Below are 15,651 nucleotides of genomic sequence, written 5' to 3'. Positions count from 1 at the left end.
CAAAGGTTTGTTTAAATTTATCGAATATCTAAAACAGATAAAGGTTGCACTTTTGTCTTGTAGCTGTACGGACATTTTGTAATAAGATACTTTTAAGCCTGCATTTTCACTGAACACAACGACAACAGAAAGAAGTAATTCATTCATATTTAGCTGTAGGTTTTAATGTATTGCGATCAATATCATCCAAGCGAGTATATCTGTGTAATATTTACTATATCACAGCATCAACTTATTATATTTTGTCTTTTGAATTTCTTGGTGGTAGGGCCTTGTGCAAGCTCGTCTGGGTAGGTACCACCCACCCATCAGTTATTCTACCTCCAAGCAACAGTACTCAGTATTGTTGTGTTCCGGTTTGAAGGGTGAGTGAGCCAGTGTAACTACAGGCACGAGGGACATAACATCTTAGTTCCCAAGGTTGGTGGCACATTGATGATGTAAGGAATAGTTAATATTTCTTACAGCTCCATTGTCTATGGGTGATGGTGACCACTTACCATCAGGAGGCCCGTATACTCGTCCGCCAACCTATACCATAAAAAAATAATATTTTGGTAAGTCATAAACAATCTCACTTGTTATACACAAATAGTTTAATTATAGGATAAAGAATATATTTCACAGCAAATATTATTTTATGTATTGATTTGGCAAAAAATAATTTACAACTGAACTATAAAAATAAACTCTACTCATCAAATCTACCTGGACAATTATAAATCTATGCTACCAAAATCTTTGTAAAGTTATTTGTATATGAAACTGTTCTTTCCAAAAATAATAATGAATTTAATTTATAAGAATTGAATTATAATAATTTTACCAGTAAAGTAAAAACTATATATAGCCTGATAGTGAACGAATTACCTACAAAAGAATGTTCTCGGTGTGCGTTTTACTTGACATCTTACCAAAGTAAACGCTTCCTTCGACATCAAGTGGTTTGTCAATAGTTCAATACAACCTCGGAAAAGCTTTTAGTTGCTCGAGGCTCCTTTTAAAGTACACCCCTCAATCGGTAGAGCTTTAAAAGTTATAACCATAGACCGAACATGCTTTAACATGATTTAAAGTATGAACGTTTAAAAAATATGCGGTATAATTGGTTTTATGAACATAAGTTATGTTAATATAATTTGAATATCGAATGTAGGTACAAAACCAAGAAAATTAGTTACTACAATTATTTACACAGCAGTTTTTGTGAATAAACAACTCATACCATTAGTATATTATTTGATGAACTCCGTGGTCGAGTAGTGTGTATACCGATTACGCCACTCCGGGGACCCGGGTTCGATTCCTGAGCGGGTCGATGTAGAAAATTCATTAGTTTTCTATATTGTCTTGGATCTGGGTGTTTGTGGACCGTTGTTACTTCTGATTTTCCATAACACTAGTGCTTTTTTTATGGTATAGGTTGGCGGAAGAGCATAAGGGCCACCTGATGGTAAGTGGTCACCATCACCCATAGACAATGACGCTGTAAGAAATATTAAGTATTCCTTACATGGTTTACATTGGAATCACAGTAATGTATGTGATGTTGTCCAATATTTATTTATTATATGGCCCATTTCTTATAGCGAAGTGGAGAGTCTAATGAGCGAGCTGTAAGAAATCTTAAAATTACTACTTGCATCACCAACATGTTCCAAATTCCTAAGATATATGGATGTATGGAACCACATACCAATTAAATACCAATATTTCGTTCATTGTTCCTGTAGCTACATTGACACAGTCTCTTAATCGATACACTGCTGCATCCCTTATGTTTCAGGTCGAATTTGTTTTGACAAGAAAAACAAATTTTAACAAGAAAACAATTCTTACATAATTACTTCCATCAACGTTATTAATTTTAATTCAACGAAATATTATTTCCTTTTATATAAAACAAAACATTTTATTAACGAAGCTTATTAGAAAATCATAGCAGGCATTTCTTTTTTTTTATACTACGGAAGCAATTTTGTCGGAACTTTGGGACATTCACAAAAATGGAAGGCAATTATACTCATTACAGGGTTCTGTGTATACTCCTTGCTTTTCTGTAACTTCGATACAATTCACATATATATAGGTGTAAGTCGAAGTGAATAACATTTGAGAATCTTAAACTCAAGTCGTGGCTTTAGCCGGGATAGGCAAGTGGACAAAGATATCACCTGACGATAAGTGTATTATTACTCTTTACATCTTCAATGCACCTCCATCCTTGGAACTTAAGAAATTATGTACCTTGTTTCTGTTTTTACACTGGTTCAGTCACCCTTCAAACCGAAACACATTCATACAAAGTACTACTCTTGGCGGTAGAATAGACTGTGTAGCTACTCAGACGAGCTCTACTACCTAGTAAGTCATTTGTTAATTGATACTCATAATTTATTTTAGGCTCGGCGGTGAAGGCTTAGTCTACACTTCACCATCACGTTATTTTGAATAAAGCTATTTCTATACTTAATTTGATTTAATCTGTTTCAATCTTATCATAAGATAATTAAAACATACTCCGAGTGAACTTTCCAAGTGAAATTACAAATTCATTAAAAAAAATTATGTTATAAATAGACTGTTTGTATGATTATAATAATTTAACAATCTGTAATATTGTTGTTTTTTTTAAATATGTATGGTAAAGTATAAATTCAGTATAACCTCATAATATCTCATTTATTTAATAATTATAATATAAAGTAATGTTACATCTAGAGTCAAATAATAAAAAAAAATAAAGCTGCCTGCAAGAGCAATCACTTTGAGGAATGAAATTTTATAGGAATGGTGCATTCACTTCGCTCCTCTTTAAGATCATTAAAAAAACTTCTAAGAAAACCAGGAAACGGTATGAAATATTTTCTATATTAATTCCGTTTTAGTATTTGTAAAATAATTTAATATTTTAAATTATCCGATTCTATTTTTAAATAATCGAATTATATTTTTGATTCAGAATCGAATAATCAATAATTGAAATCTCAATTCATACTTTACGAAATGCTCTTACAACCTATGTTTTAACATCTTTATAAATATTTATTTTCAAAAGAAGTAATATATTTAAAAATATTATTTCTTTTGAAAATATTTTAACAGTTTCCCTTATTTTACATGTATGATCGGAAATTCGTGTCGTGATAAAACACACAGTAAATAATGTTAACTATAATTTATTCCCAAATGTAATTCAAAATAAATAAAAGGAACATTTTATAAAATAACTTAATGTTGTTTTAAGCAAAAATGTCATATTGTTGCTCAAAGTACACCACACTATAATTTTATCTTAAGCTCGCTACAGCAACGCTATGAGTAAGCTAATATTCTTCATACTTAGCGTGTGATATTTAATCCTGCGGTTCGAGTGAACGTTCAGAGCCGCAGGAAGTGAGAGAAAAACTCACAGATAAACATAAAGCAGAAATGGTATGATAATTAATCCTACAAACAAAAAAATACTTTTATATTTTCAATTTAATTCAATTAATAGTAAGCATGTATCGAACAGTCTTATTTTCTCCTTATATTCTATGAAACATAATGACATTTTCCAAGCTTCATTTATTAGTATGAAAGTATTTAACAAAAGTAATACAATTAAACTTTTAACTGATGTTAATCTTATTAATCGCCATGCCTCTTCCATGATACGCTCTGTTACGAGGTGCTAACAAAATACTTTTCACGTTATTTTATCCCACGTGCTACAAAGAAACTTGCTTTAATAGCTTTTTCAATAGCTTTAAAAGATAAGGCATGTACTATTATAGCCCGGCTATATACAATGACTTTAGTGTTCAAGTTGAGTGAGAAAATCACAAAAGATTACTACAATAGTGTGGCTCGGCGTAAGTAAACAGGTCAATGGTGTTATGTTGTTTACACGTTATTTTACCGAGGAAAGTATTAAAGAATTCCAAGTGGTATTTTTTAAGACGTGTTAAATTTCATATAGCCGAGATGGCCCAGTGGTTAGAGAGCATTTATCTTTACCAATGATTGCTAATTCAAGCGTAGGGAAGCTCTACTAAATTTTCAAATGCTTAATTTGTATTTTATATTTAATTTCGAGCTTGGCGATGAAGACAGGAGGAAACTTTGCATGTGTCTAATTTCAAAAAAAAATTGCAAAATGTTAATGCACCAACCCCCTCTGAGGCAGCATGGTGGAATATTCTCTTCATAAAGAGAGGAGGCCTTAGCCCAACAGTGGGAAATATACATTGTACGTATAAATGCTATCAATGTCTATTAAACATAACTTTGAAACAAAATTATACGTATTTGAAACGAGACTCCAGTTTTATGTTAGGGAATATAGACAATATATGTAATACTGATGTTGTAGAAATAATCACTAAAATCAAAATGTGTGTGTCTGGTATATTATATATGTATACGTATAATATTATAAACCGATTTATATATCAATACGATACATTCTGTAGTCAACTCTCGAAACGTCGATAAAATTCAGCCTCTCGCTGTAACTATGGAGATACCGTATCCGGTTTCCTTATCAGCGGGCGTCCGGTTATATAACTTTGTTAGGGCCGGATAAAACAGAGAGAGGGCTATATCGAACTTCAATTTACTATTAACACGTATAAGTATTATTTGTTATTCAAATGACAAATGTATACAAAAACAACTCTAATAAAAATAATAATTGACAATAATAACCTTCAAATAGAGTTTTTAAATAATTAATCTCTGCCTGTTTCTTGATCTTTCTCTCTCTCTCTCTCTGTCTCTCTGATGCAAACTTGAACTTCAAAGCAGTACAAAGCTAAATTTTAATGCCAAGCACCTGCCAACCTACTTTTATAAAGCAAGCAAAGTCTTGAACGACAACTAGTAAAATGAAGTAATCGTTATTTTCCTACCCAATGTATCTGAAAAGTTGTGGATAGATGAGATAAGACTTACAGTTTTTCGTCTAGTCACTGTTAATCCCAATGGATCATTACAATTTGTTTTTATGTAACCAAGTTTCTGGACGTTTAATTGCTTACAACAGAATAATGAGTCACTAAGTCAATTGTTTAAATTTTCATTTTGAAAAAAAAATATTAGTAGTATTGTGTATTAAAGTGTGTAAGTAGGTATTCTAGCTCAATTCCCTATTTATTTATTTCATTTATTCTTTTTTTTGTACACCAAACTGAGAAATAAAAATAAATATAACATAGATTTGGCCTTGATAGAACAGGCGAACAATTTTTGCTACCTTATCGCTACATAGCGATCTCTTCCAGACAGCGGTGTAGGATAGGTCATAGAATATAAGGTGGGTGGTGCTCTACTAATAAATAAAATAATATGAGTTTATTATTAAAACTATGAAATAAATATAAATATAAGATACACAAATTATACATCAATTAATAAATTATATTATCAATACATATCAAATAAATAAATATTCATATAAATCTAAATACAATGAGTCCCTATTTCAATTCTAACAATAATTTTAAAAATATTTCTCTTACATTTCAAAATTATTTTATAACTTATAAGCAACAAATTAAAACAAATCACGTTGGAATTATCCAATGTATTACTAAGGTAGAATAAATCTTGAATTACATGAACCATTCACCGCAGACTATTGGTGTTTTCCTACGGAGCGTGTAATTAAATGGAAGAAAACCTTAACAGAACATACATCACGTCCGCTACGAAAAACATTTATACTTATTACCGATTAAATTAAAACTTATTAGTGTTGCTTATGTCATTTTGTTTTTAATGTAAAGTTATTTTATGCGATTAGTGCGATATTGTTATTTATATAAGTTTTGTGTCCCGCCCACCGCAACTTCATTTTGGTTTAACAACAAAAGCAACAGTCTGTAAATTTACCACTGCTGGGCAAACGTTCCCTTTGAGGAGAAGGTTTGGAACGTATTTCACTACGCTATTCCAATGTGGGTTAGTGGAATGCACATGTGGTAGAGCATCTATGAAATTAGACACATGCAGATTCCCACGAGATGAATTATAAACACAAATTAAGCACATGAGTATTCAGTGGTGCTTGCCTTGGTATGAACCCGCAATAAGCGGTTAAGAGACACGCTTTCTAACCACTGGGCGGCCTTTCGGCTTAAATTCGATTTAATTTCAATAATCGAATCAAATTAAATCAAATCAAATTCTCGAGTCGCAAACACTATACGGAATACGCAGTTTGGACAGACCCCCTACAAGGTGGACCGACGGTCTGATGAGGGTCGCGGGAACCCACCGGATGCGAGTAGCGCAAGACCGCCATTTGTAGAGATTTTTGAGGAGACCTTTGTCCAGCAGTAGACGTCATCCGGTTGAAATTATGATTATGATGATAAATGATTGTACCAAGGCATCAATACTGTTTACACGATTCTTTTATTTCGTTTTAAAAGTGTCAATTGGTATAAATGAACCTAACTCAATACTAATCCAAATTTTATCTGTGCAACTCATAAATATTAGCCCCTGAAAGAGGTATTATAGCAAAAAGGTTGCGTTATGTATGCTCATAAGCATATTAATATCGTTTTTGAAACTTTTTAAAATAAATATTTTTCAGGAGTACGTTTAACAATTTGTTTCCTAATCTGTATATCTTTGCACACACAATGTTGAAATTTAAAGATGAATTTGCGTAAAGGCTGATGTTAATTTGATTATTCTAGCTGTTCAGAGATAAGTCACGAATTTCATAAATTGCTAACTTGCTATTAAACATAATGATAATAAGGTTTAATTTGCATTACTCGATAAAATTACCAAAAGTTTGTGGGTATTATTTTAAAAAGTCAAAAGTTAAAGCTATCAATTCGCTTGTTTCATAAAGTTTCTGAGCATATCATCGTATGGTATTTATCAAAAAGTTTTTAATTTATTAAACGACCTCGTTTTATTTTAAAAACATTAAATATAAATTATTTAAGTTAAATTCTCAGTTATGTATTTGTATACTTATAAATCTAGCAATAATTGTCATTTGCCACAAAACTTTTTTGTCTATACAATTTTCTATACTTTTTTTACTGAACCTTTTTAATAATTCTTTCAATATTCAAAATAAACTTGACCCTTGAGGCTTGAAGCAAATTCTAGTTTATTAGCAATAACATTTATGCTGGAAATAAAGGTATTTGTAAAACAAGCTTTAAGAAAAAGCTATAACGATTTGCATTATCTGCGTCTGTGTATGAGTACTGTCGGGCTAAGGAAAGTTTTTCACCTTCTGCTTTATCGATTGAGAAAAAAAATAGGACACCGACAGACATATTTTGATAATTCAGTAGAAGATATCATATCTAATTTGAATTTGTAACGCCTAATTACGCCATTTAAAGGTTTCATGTTGATGAAAACTAGTAGTCCGAAGACGTTACACTATTTTGAACCAAGTAAGTTATACTATGTAAGTTTAATTTTATATGCAATGTCAGTTTAGTGCTTTAGTTTCAAAAGAGACTAATAGTTTACGGTTTGATAAAGAAGTGAATTTGAAAACTGACGATGGTATTCTTACCCTGACTGTGCATATGTACTCTCATATTCACAAGCTAAAATTTCCATAGGTAAAGCTGCGTAAGTAACTAATATATAAAAGAAATCAAAGAAGATCAAATACATTAAATTATTGATCGTATTTTTTATACGACAATAAGGATACTAAAAAGTAAGCATCTCCAAAATGTAAGAATAATTAATTTTTACACCGAATGTATTAAATCTTATCTCTGATATTTTATATGAAATAAAATAAGGAATAAATTATTCTTAACCGAATGAGTGATCAGTCGTCTCATGAAGTTTAGCGCGCACAACGGTGAAGACAGGTGTTAAATTAATGAGACGGGCGCAGATTATGCCGGTAGCTATTGTCACACTAATGGATGCGCCGCACGTAATCCTCATAAAATATTTCGTATTCATAATGAAACGTCTAGTGCTTAATAACCTAGACATCTAATTTTAAGCCCTTTTGGAACGAAATCACGATAATGCATCGATCTTCATTTGTTCTTTATCTTTATTTTAATTGAATACGGATGTGTGTGAATCAGTTAAGAAACACACAAATGATCTTGCATAAAGTTTTTGTCTTTTATAAATGAATACAGATTTTATAGCTACTCATAGAATATACAAATTTTTTAATAAAGTCAGCAATTTTACAGTGAAATTTACCCCCTATTTTTATTTCTCTGTCGAGGGATTAATTAAAAAACTAGCATACTCGTATTAAAATTTCGCCTTAATCAGCTCAGCAATATAAACGTGATGAGATAAGTAACTTATTATTAGTAGTATTTACTAGAATTAACTTAGCTCTGTATCTATTTTATGAACACAAAATAGAATCAGAGATAAATCATTACTGTCAACCTTCACAAAAAGAAATATCAGAAAATAAAATCTCGCCCTAAACACGCAACCACAAAATAATAAATAATACACGTTGATAATAAGTACTTAAGTTTAGCAATAGCTTAATATATTATACATTAGTTTCAAAGCAATATTACGATAAATCACGTCGAAACTAACTGGACAAAATGTCCAAAGTTTTTGATATATGCTTAAGTTATTCATTTAAATAAAGTTCTTTGAGTACAAAACGTTTTCGATTCATATTGCAAATATTGGACAATTCTAACAATACATAAAAAGCTGAACGAGTAGTAACAGAATAAATATTTATAAGTACTTAATAAGCACTTATCACGAACAAAAGCATGCGTGCATAGCCGACATTAGGGTGCGTAAGAATTAGAGGCTTCTCGTAGTCGAACACTGTCGCCACGCTTAGCTCACCTTTTTCTGAACCGCTAAAGAGCCACTCGTGTATGAGGTATAGCGCTCACCGCGGTCAGAGTTTTACATGCCGCACAATATGGCGCGAAAAATGACACGTGTTTTATTTTAGTTTGTTACGGAGTGAACCTGTACATCAAAATATAAAATACAATGTAAACTTGTAACTACAAAATCACGTTTGAAACTGAACAAGAAACTAAATTTCAGAGCTATATCTACGCTCAAATAGTTCAAGCTAAGCGAACATGCATAACGAAGAACCTTTGAAAAACTAACAGCCTGAATTTGTCCGTAGCATACAAAGAGCAAGCCTGTATGCCCCGAGTTGAGGCGTGTCTGAAAGGACAGAATTTGGAAGAGTATTGAACGCCTTGACCTCGAGCTGCCTCTGGTCCGAACACACTTGCACGCACACACAATCGAATCGCATTTAAGAACTTGAGACAATTTGAATTTGTTACAATAGTATATATGTATTACGTTATTTATTATTTTAAGTTAATAAAAATAAGTATAAAAATCGAACTTGTGCTATTAATAAGAAAACTTAACTGAAATATAAAAATGCTATTTAAGTAAAATAAATTTGTACGAAATAAGTTCATAAAATTTAAGATCAAGAAAGATAAAATAAATTTAGGAATATTTATTAATGTGATAGTATCACTTTAATTAAGATTCCTAAATTTATTATTATTTTACAAAACTCGAAAAGACATATTTCATAAATATTCTAAGGATTGGTAAATTCAGCTGCTCTTGTTAACTAGAAGGATACGTACCCATAATTCACTGCTTTGCTTAACTAAGAATTAGCAGTAATATGTTCACGTCACAAAATCTTCCGGTAGATCTGGAAATGCAAATTTTCTCACATTGTTTCACAAATTCACAACTCAGAAAACGCTATCAATTAGGATCCGCTTTTTTCTAACCTCATCGTCATCTTTACTCGAAAATATGCAAAAATATTTACTTCGAAGATATATTTTTGCGATATTCGATCACGCTTACACCAGAATTGTTTTTTCATACTTGTCAAGTTTCATAAACAAATATTTTGCCTTGTTCTCAGAGGGATTACTCTGACAAGCTCTTTGTTGATACTTTCGAAAGTTTGTGTGGCAATATTTTCTGGTTAAACTGTCGGTACTCATATATCACATTTTAGAAGAGTTTTTGAAGTTTTATGTGTAACATTATTATTATAATTAGTATTCCTTTAAATATATGAGCGCTCATATATTCTTTAGTTATACTTTTAGTTCAACGTGAAATTTAGCTTAGCTCTAATAGCTTTAATTAATGTGTTGCTTATTTGTACTACGGATGATTTTATTTTGTTAATTTATAAATTCTTGTTTAAAATGACAACTAAATATGTATGCACTTTGTTTGCTGAGTTTCTTTTGCCGACCCTTTCTCTGATCCAAGGTGTTTTGTTTCCAAACTAAAATCTACAATTTTAGTTTAAATCTAAATTTATCTATATAATATCATACTTATCCTTCAATGCTTTTGTTCATAGATGCAATATTTTCTCCTTTGAGAAAAATATTGAAATTTTAAAACACTTGTAATATTTCAAAATTATTAATATTTATTTATCATAAAGTGATGTGCATTTATTATTGAGTCAACACGATGGTATATCTCAAATTTATGTGCCCCTGCCGAAGGCTGGGGTCATACATCATTCTGTCGTCAGAAGATTGATGGCCCAACTTACAAAATTCCTCTTCATTAGCAATTATAATTAATATCCAAAATTTATAATAGCCTGGACTGTTAAATAATATTTTAAGTAAATTTTTAAAGTTGACTTTGCCCCAACGAAATTTATATAATATAGAATAAAAGGTAATAATTAAAATTAATTTGCTTGTAATTGAATTTGATACTTTAATTCTTCCCATTCGAAAATACTTTAAATGAAAAGATTGATAAATATTTTGTTAGACGTTTCTAAATTTGGACAGTATTAAAATTGAAATTGAATGAATTGAATTGAATTATATTAAAAGAGCAAATACGAATAAATTAACGAATTCCCGGTAGTACGAAAGTTTTGATAATACGATAAAAGTGCTGTCACTTTAATTCAAGTAAACAATAATATATTCAATTATTATGAACTCGTCAACAAATCATCATTAACTATACATTCTATCAGGAATTGCATTCCCTTTTGACTTGGTCTGAACACTAAAATGTTATGATATACATATATCGTCTAGGACTAGAGTAACACTGGCTCGGGAACCCTTTAAACCGGAAACCAACAGTGCTAGCCAGCGTTAGGGAGAGGGCGCGATTGGGCGAAGGCTCTGGGCGTCAAATTTAAAGCCGAGATCTGGAGTCTTCTACACCCGCACTACATATCCTCCACATATACCATACGCATATTGTTAGTGAGCTTGATTAAACTGCATTTATGCTAACAGAAAAATATAGCCATCACACGTATAATTTCAAGGACCGTCTCAGTATTTCCCATTCTAACTCTAGTGATATAAAAGCGCGCCGAAAGCATGTCCAACCCGGGATGTCTAAATGGTTAAGGCCAGCCCTAATACCATCGTTGTTTTTCGGTAGAATATATGATGACCACAAACTTTACTTTTATGATTAATATAAAATGAAACACTAAAAAAACACACAGATAAAAAAAATAAAAATAACAAAATAATATCGTGTTTAAAATTCTTCGAAGATTAATATCGATATTAAATTAGAATATCGTTTTAATTTATTTTATTAAGCAAACAAGGGCCCTCTCATTCCTTTATTAATTAAAAACAAAATATTCATGCGTTAATAACGCTCTTATTATTTTGGTCCTGAAAATGTTTGCAGATAGATATTAGATACTAGAGGGCTATAATAGGCGTTCAATTTTCATAAGTCCTCAGCAAACAAAGGGCTTAATGCAATATTTAGATACGTTTTAATAAATGCGCCGAACCCTCGGCAGCTCATTTATTAAAGCGCCGTGGGTTGGCTTATGAAATTTTAATACACTGCTCCAAATTGCGTTATCGCACATTCTTTCTTATGAAAATTAGGTATACGTAACCACATTACATAATAATCATCTTTATAAAATTCTATTTTACAAAACACAAACGCAAAAGTCAATTTCTATAGCCAAATCTATCTGTAACTTTTATAAAGAAATATGTTTAGTATCTATTAATAAAACATTATCTGTATATTTTGCTAATATAGTGATCATTAAATGAAAGGAAGCCGAGGCAACCTAGTGGTTAGTACACGTAAATAATAACCGATAATCTTGTGTCTAGGTTCAGGTAAGTATCACTGTATTTTCATTTGCTCAGTTTGTATTTTTATTTACACATGCTCGGTGGTGAAAGAAAACATCTCGAGTAAATACACATCCATCCATTTATCCGCATTAGAATGACATAGTTGTATGACCTTCAAAATCTCTTCAAGAAGAGAGGAGACCCAATCATATTTGTATACAGATATAATATACCCCAGCTATTGGCTAGTGCTTAACCTTTCCCGTTGACTTATGTTCGAGAGGATGTTGTATAATGTAATAATAATGATTCCAACATTGTCATCAGCTAGAGAGCCACATTTGTTCGTGATTATTTGATCTGGTGGTTTCATATTCGAGTACAGCAGCGGTTTTTATTTAGCTCGAATAAGCGCAATACAAAGGCGTGTCAACTCTATATATGTTAAGTGGTACATAGTTACAGCAAAACTAGATGCGGCTTTTATTAATATATTTATTAAATTTATAACCTCTATATATAATACAAAGTAACACAATTAAAGTACTCAGGAAATAGTAAAAAATCTTTGCAAATTATTAATGGCAATTTACATACAATTTACAAGTCGAATATTTTTTTTTTCCTCTTGATGCGTTGAGCGTCAATTTCGAATATGGAACAGACCAGATTACTGCTCAACGTATAAAGAATCTCATTGCTGGAAGCACGTAGCCGAATCCAAAATTACCGGATCATATGACCGCAAAATTTGTAATAAAAAAAGTAAAATTTTAAATACAATCCTATTTAATTTAAGTAATGAAATGAATTTAAAGAAAAGTTTTAAAGAAAGGTTTTAATGCCTAATTGAAAAAGAAACAAAAGACTTGAAAATAAATCAGGAAAAAGTTATGAGTATATAGTAGTAGTCATACTACGAAATTAATGAATAAAATTGACTATTTTGTTATTTTTTTTTTCTTTATAATTTTATTTTACTTTTAGTTACAATTTATAAATTATATTTAATTTTAGATTTTTATTCTCTATATTTACACAACTAAAACATTGATATCAAACTAATCGCCATGCATGATTCATGATTACAGTCACATTAAAATTGAAAGCAATATAGGTAGATTGTGAATTGTACAATAGCAATACAGAACAGTATATTAGAAAGTCAATTATTTTTTCGATTGTCAAATGCAAATAAATTAATCAAAAGTATATATATAACTATTGGTTTGGATGGGTAGCACCCACTTATCATACATTCTACCGCTAAACAATGATACTTTCTATTGTAGTGTTTCAATTTTAAATATGAATGTATCAGTGTACAGACACCAGGGATAACATCTTAGTTTCCAAAGTTAGTGGCGCATCACTAAAGCAGCAATGATGAATATTGCTTACAGGACCAATATCTATGCCATTTCGGCAACCAATATAACACACGTAATAAATAAATAGTAAAATTCAACGCATTTTCAACAGTGGGAGTATTGCAAACGTTAATATTTTGAATGGTCACTTTGTATTCATGTCTGGTGTTAAATTGTGTGATCCAGTGTGATTATAAGCAAACAAACACATCTTGTATTTCATGGTTAGTAATGCATAGTCAATTTAAAAATAATATAGGCTAGTGTGTATTGATCAAGATGACTGCTACTGATCATGTGGGTCATGTGATTGTTAGTCTACCACTAATAATTCGATTGATATAAATGAAATAAATAACTATTAATAATAATAAATAGTTGAACTTATTGGTAGGACCAATCTTCCTCTAAAATTTTTATAAATAATTGGATGGCAATTTCACGATGTCATACTAAAATGAAATAAAACAATAAATGTTTTGTCGTTTTAATTACGTTTTGTTCCGGAACAAATAATTGTACAAGAAACGGATATGATTTTTCCAATCAACGATCAATTCAATGTTTTCTAGTCAACAGAACATTCACAATAAACATATAATTGTTTTCACATCTAGCTTTATCCTAGATGACGTCACACATACGAAAATTAATTTGTTTGTTACACTCTCGCATTTTAGCTATTTAACCGATAATTATGTGATTCTGCATAAGTATTGTCAGAGGTACTTACATAAAATTAATATTATTACCCCACCCCCTTCCGTGAAATGTGAAAACTAATTGATCAATCTACATTTTACTTTTATCGTTACTAACAATCTTGATTTAAAAAATATACAAATTTTTAATACTGTTCATAATAATTATTTTATCAAATAAAGTCATTTCCAGATACAATTTATATGAATCATTATTGAGCATATATGCGTATGTAGGGTGTAATCATGGTTTCATCAAAAGAGCTACATACAACGTACGCTTCAGCTATCTGCGCTCGTCAGAACGGCATTCACGTAGACCCTTGATGGTGGTCGCAATTATGAGATACGAATGTAGTCGAACTATATTTTCAACTCTTAGCCTTTTGAATGTCGACAGCTTGACGACATAATTATGTAATTTACTTTCTTTCAAGTTTATTTGCATATAAAATTTTCATTATAGAGGCAATTTTCGTTGAAATAACTTTTGTTTTTATTTTTATTTGTAACTGTTATTATGTTACTTCTGGCACGTTTTGCTAATTCCATAATAAATATTTATATTTTCAAGATTTAACTAAATACTTTGAGGGCTTTTTTAATTTATGGCTAATCAATTTTATCATCAGAGAATTTTTAAAATAAAAATATTATTTAAAATCTCAATAGATAACTAGTTGTATATGTATACTGAGATCTTAAATCTAATATGTATTAAAGTTCATTAGTTAACTCAGAAACGAATAAGGACTTGTCAATATAAAATAATAATCAATGAAAGATTCTTCCATCGTTTCTATTCCGTTACCTCTCATCTCTTTTATTGTGTAATGAAGATCAACTGGTTATAGAAAAACAATTTTTGGCCTCAATTATTTCTCAAATGATCCATTTATCTCAACAAACAAAAGAGAAATGATAAACAACATCAAAATATTTTCAATCAGTATACTTTGATTATTCATAAATTGTAAGTTACTTTTACTCAAAGCGATAACAAGGCTTATTCGTGCGAAGACAAATTTAATGTATAAGACATTGTCAATTTAATGTGAAGACGTTTTAGTCAATGTGTTGCCAGATTAAAAAATAGTATTAACTTAAATCGTGATTACACATTTATTTTTATTATTGTTCTATTTATGATGCTATAATTTTTGTTTTTTCCAAAAAACAACTTACCACCACAGACCACGGAAAAGTAATAATCATCTAGTTGAACTAAAGAGACCTTATATCTATAATTGAAAACAGAATATTTATGTATGTCGATTTACATAAAAAAGACAACAAAATATAAAGACCATTTTGTATTATAATATAAATATTCTATATTGTTTACATATATAACTAAAATAGCAGTAGCCTCAACAAAACTATCGTAATCCAAGTAGATTACAGTATCAAAGTACCGCTACACAAAATATGGCCTGAGTAAAGCGGCCGTTAAGAGCTTAAAGCCTCCGGCTGTTTCCT

Source organism: Vanessa cardui, chromosome 14, assembly GCF_905220365.1.
Source record: "Vanessa cardui chromosome 14, ilVanCard2.1, whole genome shotgun sequence".
Classification (NCBI taxonomy): Eukaryota; Metazoa; Arthropoda; class Insecta; order Lepidoptera; family Nymphalidae; genus Vanessa; species Vanessa cardui.
The sequence above is the reverse complement of the archived record's forward strand: the minus strand, read 5'-3'. Positions refer to the sequence as shown.